We start from the raw sequence: 5,892 nt of genomic DNA, 5'->3' as shown, positions 1-5,892 counted from the left end.
CCTGTACATGTGACTATTAAACACTATACCCTGCAATTACACCTGGAACCCTGTACATGTGACTATTAAACACTATACCCTGCAATACACCAACCCTGTACATGCAATTAAACACTACCCTGCAATTACACCTCCAACATGTGACTATTAAACACTATACCCTGCAATCACACCTCCAACCCTGTACATGTGACTATTAAAAACACTATACCCTGCAATTACACTGCAATCACACCAACCCTGTACATGTGACTATTAAACACTATACCCTGCAATTACACCTCCAACCCTGTACATGTGACTATTAAACACTATACCCTGCAATTGAACCCTGTACATGTGACTATTAAACACTATACCCTGTACATGTGACTATTAAACACTATACCCTGCAATCACACCTCCAACCCTGTACATGTGACTATTAAACACTATACCCTGCAATCACACCTGGAACCCTGTACATGTGACTATTAAACACTATACCCTGCAATCACACCTCCAACCCTGTACATGTGACTATTAAACACTATACCCTGCAATCACACCCTGCAATAAACACACCAATGTCCAACCCTGTACATGTGACTATTAAACACTATACCCTGCAATCACACCTCCAACCCTGTACATGTGACTATTAAAACACAATTACACCTCCAACCCTGTACATGTGACTATTAAACACTATACCCTGCAATCACACCTGTCCAACCCTGTACATGTGACTATTAAACACTATACCCTGCAATCACACCTCCAACCCTGTACATGTGACTATTAAACACTCTGAATCTCTGAATTTGAAATCTATGGAAATTCCATCTATCCAGGTTACAGTACGCTTTCCAGATTTGTTTTGCACTTTGATGCATGTATGTGGTACATTTTCACAACTCTTAGTACAAAACTTGGTAACACTTTATTTGGATAGTCTACCAATGTAGAAGCTCTACAGACTATCAGTAACATTTCAACTAACTAGCTCCTAACCCTAGCCCTAACCTGCTACTAACCCTAACCTAACCTGCAGTACTAAAACTACGTAATACCAAATATGTTTGCCCAATGGATTAACTGCTAGCTATTAAAATAGCTAAATTGAGAAGATTTCATCATGTTGTGTTTTGGTGATTAAACCAATGTACTCATTATATTTCACAGGCCATGTATATTTTGGATGAAATGGTTGTGTGGTGGACTGATGTCTACAAACAAACAAAATGAATGCACAATAAAAGGTTTTGAATGTAAGACTAGCTGCGTTACAGGTTTGGAGTTTGGAAATGTCATCACATACTTGTGGAAATAGGACCAATGTATTTCACAGTCCACTACACACCAGAAATGACATGGTAAACAGGTAGTTAGATCAATACCATGTTACAGTAAACAATCTGATGATGAAATCAATGCAACCAGTGTGTGTGTGTGTGTGTGTGTGTGTGTGTGTGTAACTGTGAGAGTGTGTGTGTGTGTGTGTAACTGTGTGTGTGTGTGTGTGTGTGTGTGTGTGTGTGTGTGTGTGTGTGTGTGTGTGTGTGTGTGTAACTGTGAGAGTGTGTGTAACTGTGTGTGAGTGTGTGTGTGTGTGTGTGTGTGTGTGTGTGTGTGTGTGTGTGTGTGTGTGTGTGTGTGTGTGTGTGTGTGTAACTGTGAGAGTGTGTGAGTGTGTGTACAGTGACGGTTCTAGCTTGCACCCCCACTCGTAAATATCAAAAATAAATAACAAAGGGCCTCCCGGGTGGCACAGTGGTCTAGGACACTGCATCGCAGCGCAAGCTGTGCCACCAGAGACTCTGGGTTCGCGCCCAGGCTCTGTCGCAGCTGGCCGCGACCGGGAGGTTCGTGGGGCGACGCACAATTGGTCTAGCATCGTCCGGGTTAGGGAGGGTTTGGCCGGTAGGGATATCCTTGTCTCGTCGTGCACCAGTGACTCCTGTGGCGGGCCGGGCGCAGTGCACGCTAACCAAGTGTTTCCTCTGACACATTGGTGCGGCTGGCTTCCGGGTTGGATGCGCGCTGTGTTAAGAAGCAGTGCAGCTTAGTTGGGTTGTGTTTCGGAGGACGCATGGCTTTCGACCTTCGTCTCTCCCGAGCCCATACGACAAGAGAGTATTAACTAACAATTGGATAACACGAAAAGGGGGTAAAATTAAAATAAATTTTAAAAAGTAGTATATAAATACAAATAAAAAGAGGATCAAACTATAACACAATTACTCTATTGCTAACAAAAAACACACAAATAAAACTAAATTGCACAACTCGTATATCACACAAATAGAAAAACCCACTTATAAAGAAGAGACCCTGAATAGTACACTATTGCATTTCAAACAAGAAACACACAAACTAAATTGCACAACTATTTGGTAGGTTCCCCTGCTCCCCCTACCACGGGCTTCCAGAGGGGAGACCTGAGGTCAACTTTCCCCCCCGCCCCCCTCCCCGTCTCGTACTTCTGACTGGGAGACCTGAGGTCAACCTTCCCCCCAGTCCCCCTCCCCGTCTCGTACTTCTGACTGGGAGACCTGAGGTCAACTTTTTCCTTCCCCCCCCCGCCCTCCTCCCCGTCTCGTACTTCTGACTGGGAGACCTGAGACCTGAGGTCAACTTTCCTCCCCGTCTCGTACTTCTGACTGGGAGACCTGAGGTCAACCTTCCCCCAGTCCCCCTCCCCGTCTCGTACTTCTGACTGGGAGACCTGAGGTCAACTTTTTCCTTCCCCCCCACCCCCTCCCCGTCTCGTACTTCTGACTGGGAGACCTGAGGTCAACCTTCCCCCAGTCCCCCTCCCCGTCTCGTACTTCTGACTGGGAGACCTGAGGTCAACCTTCCCCCAGTCCCCCTCCCCGTCTCGTACTTCTGACTGGGAGACCTGAGGTCAACTTTCCCCCGCCCCCCTCCCCTTCTCGTACTTCTGACTGGGAGACCTGAGGTCAACTTCCCCCCGCCCCCTCCCCTTCTCGTACTTCTGACTGGGAGACCTGAGGTCAACTTTCCCCCCCGCCCCCCTCCCCGTCTCGTACTTCTGACTGGGAGACCTGAGGTCAACTTTCCCCCCGCCCCCCCTCCCCGTCTCGTACTTCTGACTGGGAGACCTGAGGTCAACCTTCCCCCAGTCCCCCTCCCCGTCTCGTACTTCTGACTGGGAGACCTGAGGTCAACTTCCCCCCCCCCGCCCCCTCCCTGTCTCGTACTTCTGACTGGGAGACCTGAGGTCAACTTTCCCACCCGACCCCTCCCCTTCTCGTACTTCTGACTGGGAGACCTGATGTCAACTTTCCCCCCCCGCCCCCTCCCCTTCTCGTACTTCTGACTGGGAGACCTGAGGTCAACTTTCCCACCCGCCCCCCTCCCCGTCTCGTACTTCTGACTGGGAGACCTGAGGTCAACTTTCCCACCCGCCCCCTCTCCGTCTCGTACTTCTGACTGGGAGACCTTACCAGGCAGTAGCCTGTCTAGCTCACAAACTAGAATCAGGGCCACCACTCCGACAAGGTTAATTGACCCACAGTCCCACACGGTGACATGATATCATTGACGTGACACGCAATAGAAAACCGATCGCGCAAATGTCACCATTCCGAATGTATTTTTCTATTATTATCATTATAATTGTTTAATGCGGGCACCCTGTGCCGCCCTCGGCAAGATTCCGCCCTGGGTGGCTGCCCTCGGCAAGATGCCGCCTTGGGTGGCTGCCCTCGGCAAGATGCCGCCCTGGGTGGCTGCCCTCGGCAAGATGCCGCCTTGGGTGGCTGCCCTCGGCAAGATGCCGCCTTGGGTGGCTGCCCATGTGGCCTTTACCTAAATCCGTCACTGCGCTTGTGTTAATATGTTGGCATGTTTCAAACGAAGGGAGGGAATTGTTTACTTTAGCTCTAGTCTTCCTGGAGCTGCGGAGGGCTGATGAAGTATGAGGAAATCTCATCACACACACAGTTTAAACACACCTCTCACATTTCCAACTGATTAGAGACATGCTTTTGACTCAACACCATCAACATCCTCACCTCATCCCCCTCTACTCTGTAGGACTAAGATGCTTATCGTGTGTGAAGCACCTTACTCACAAGAGCGGTATATCTGTCAATGACTAAATGTATCGTTGTGTTGCAATGCACATACTGGTAGCTCTGGCAAGGGTTCCCTCAATCTGACTTCTGTCTCAGAAATGATCCAACTTGTCAGCTGTATTTGAGGCGTAGGGCACCACACCCACATCCTCTCAAAGGCAACAGTTGTTTCAAATCCCTTTTCATTTACACACTGACTTGTCACATCAGGGAAAGTGGATCGATGTCTGATTACTCTCAAACAATTGCCTTCCTTCACTTTCGAGTATGACCACTGACATGAGAATATGGTAGCAGGGGTGTCCAATTCATTATTGGCAAACCAATTCAGGGACTGAAAAGTGTTTCTGTTCGCAAGAGATGCACATTTTTGTTCCAGCCCAGCACCGAACACGTTCAACTAATCAATTGATTATCAAGCCCTCTGTTTATCAAGCCCTCTGACTGAATTGACCCCAACCCTGTTTGAGGGGGTTGAAGGCAGTTCATTCAGGAAGTGATGATGAAATAATGAAATTTTGACATAAATAGCTTTTCGTTTTCCGCTGATTGAGAACGTATTCATTTTTAAATTAAAGTCCTGAATTGACTACCTTCAATTCAAATTGACCATGACCCTGACCCCAAGTCAGTTTTCCATCATATTGCTTTCACCTACTGAAAAAGGGCAGTGATTTGGACTGAACAGGGTGATAGATAAACTCACAGATGATGAAAGGCACTAACGTGCTAGTTCTCAGAGAAAGGTCCTTTAACTTGTTATTATTGGCTCAGGGAATGGAGCAAGGCTACATGACTCACCCCTCAGATTCAACATACCGCACACATAAATAAGGAAACGGGTGCATTGCATGAAATTAGATCTGCCTTGCCAATGTCAACTCCTACAAATGAGGACAAGAGTTATCATGCTGGAACCTCAGCCTGGAATGTGAAGACTGTTGTCATCCGTGCTTGACTTGGACTGAAATACATGTTTGTACTCATTTTGGGTGGTGGAACAGTTCATATTTAGGTGCTATCTCATTGATAGAAATCTGAATGCATTACCAGCGCATTGAAAAGTTGATGTTATACTTTCCTGTGAATATATTGTCTACTGCCAAAAGGACCAACATCATGAACAACTGGTAAAGTACAGTAAAATGTCATTTTATTCAACCTTCTGGCTTGTAGAGGTTGTGTGAGGAAACTTTCCTTATTCAAACTCATTTCTGCCTGATGTAGAATTCTGTGCAATTCAATGTTGGGTTTCCAGGCAAAGCCCTGGTGAGCTCCTGCCCAAGTCAAGCAATGGTTGTCATGGTTACCCTGTTGACGTTCTGTTTTCCAGGATGCACCAGTTACCAGCCATCAAACTCTGATAGATGACTAATTCATGAATTCATTAATTAGGCCATTCCACTGTCACAGACACAGACCTGCATGCCCCCTCTCTCACACAGCCTCTAACACTCTCTCTCATACACACACTTACAAAATGGCCTGAAACTCATGACAAAACCTCATGTTCCTTCCAAGGGACAACATCATTGACATGTTTAATCATGTCAAGGTTTAGCCAACATATAGTGATACAAAACTGTACTACTTTAAATGATTGGCCATTAGGCTCAGGAGAGTATACGAAAAAAATGGAAATAGCGAGATATTTGACTAACTTTTCATGCAAATATGCTGGTTTCTGATTGGAGAAGTTGCAGGTGTTGCAATCGACTCCCCTTACTTTGCCCCAGTCTCCCCCCCAGTGTGGGACGTCCCGATGGGCGGATTTCAGGAGGGTTTGACAAGTAAAACTCCCAGTGTCGAT

Source organism: Oncorhynchus nerka, linkage group LG6 (genome assembly GCF_034236695.1).
Source record: "Oncorhynchus nerka isolate Pitt River linkage group LG6, Oner_Uvic_2.0, whole genome shotgun sequence".
In the NCBI taxonomy this organism is placed as follows: domain Eukaryota; kingdom Metazoa; phylum Chordata; class Actinopteri; order Salmoniformes; family Salmonidae; genus Oncorhynchus; species Oncorhynchus nerka.
This window is presented reverse-complemented; position numbering follows the sequence as displayed.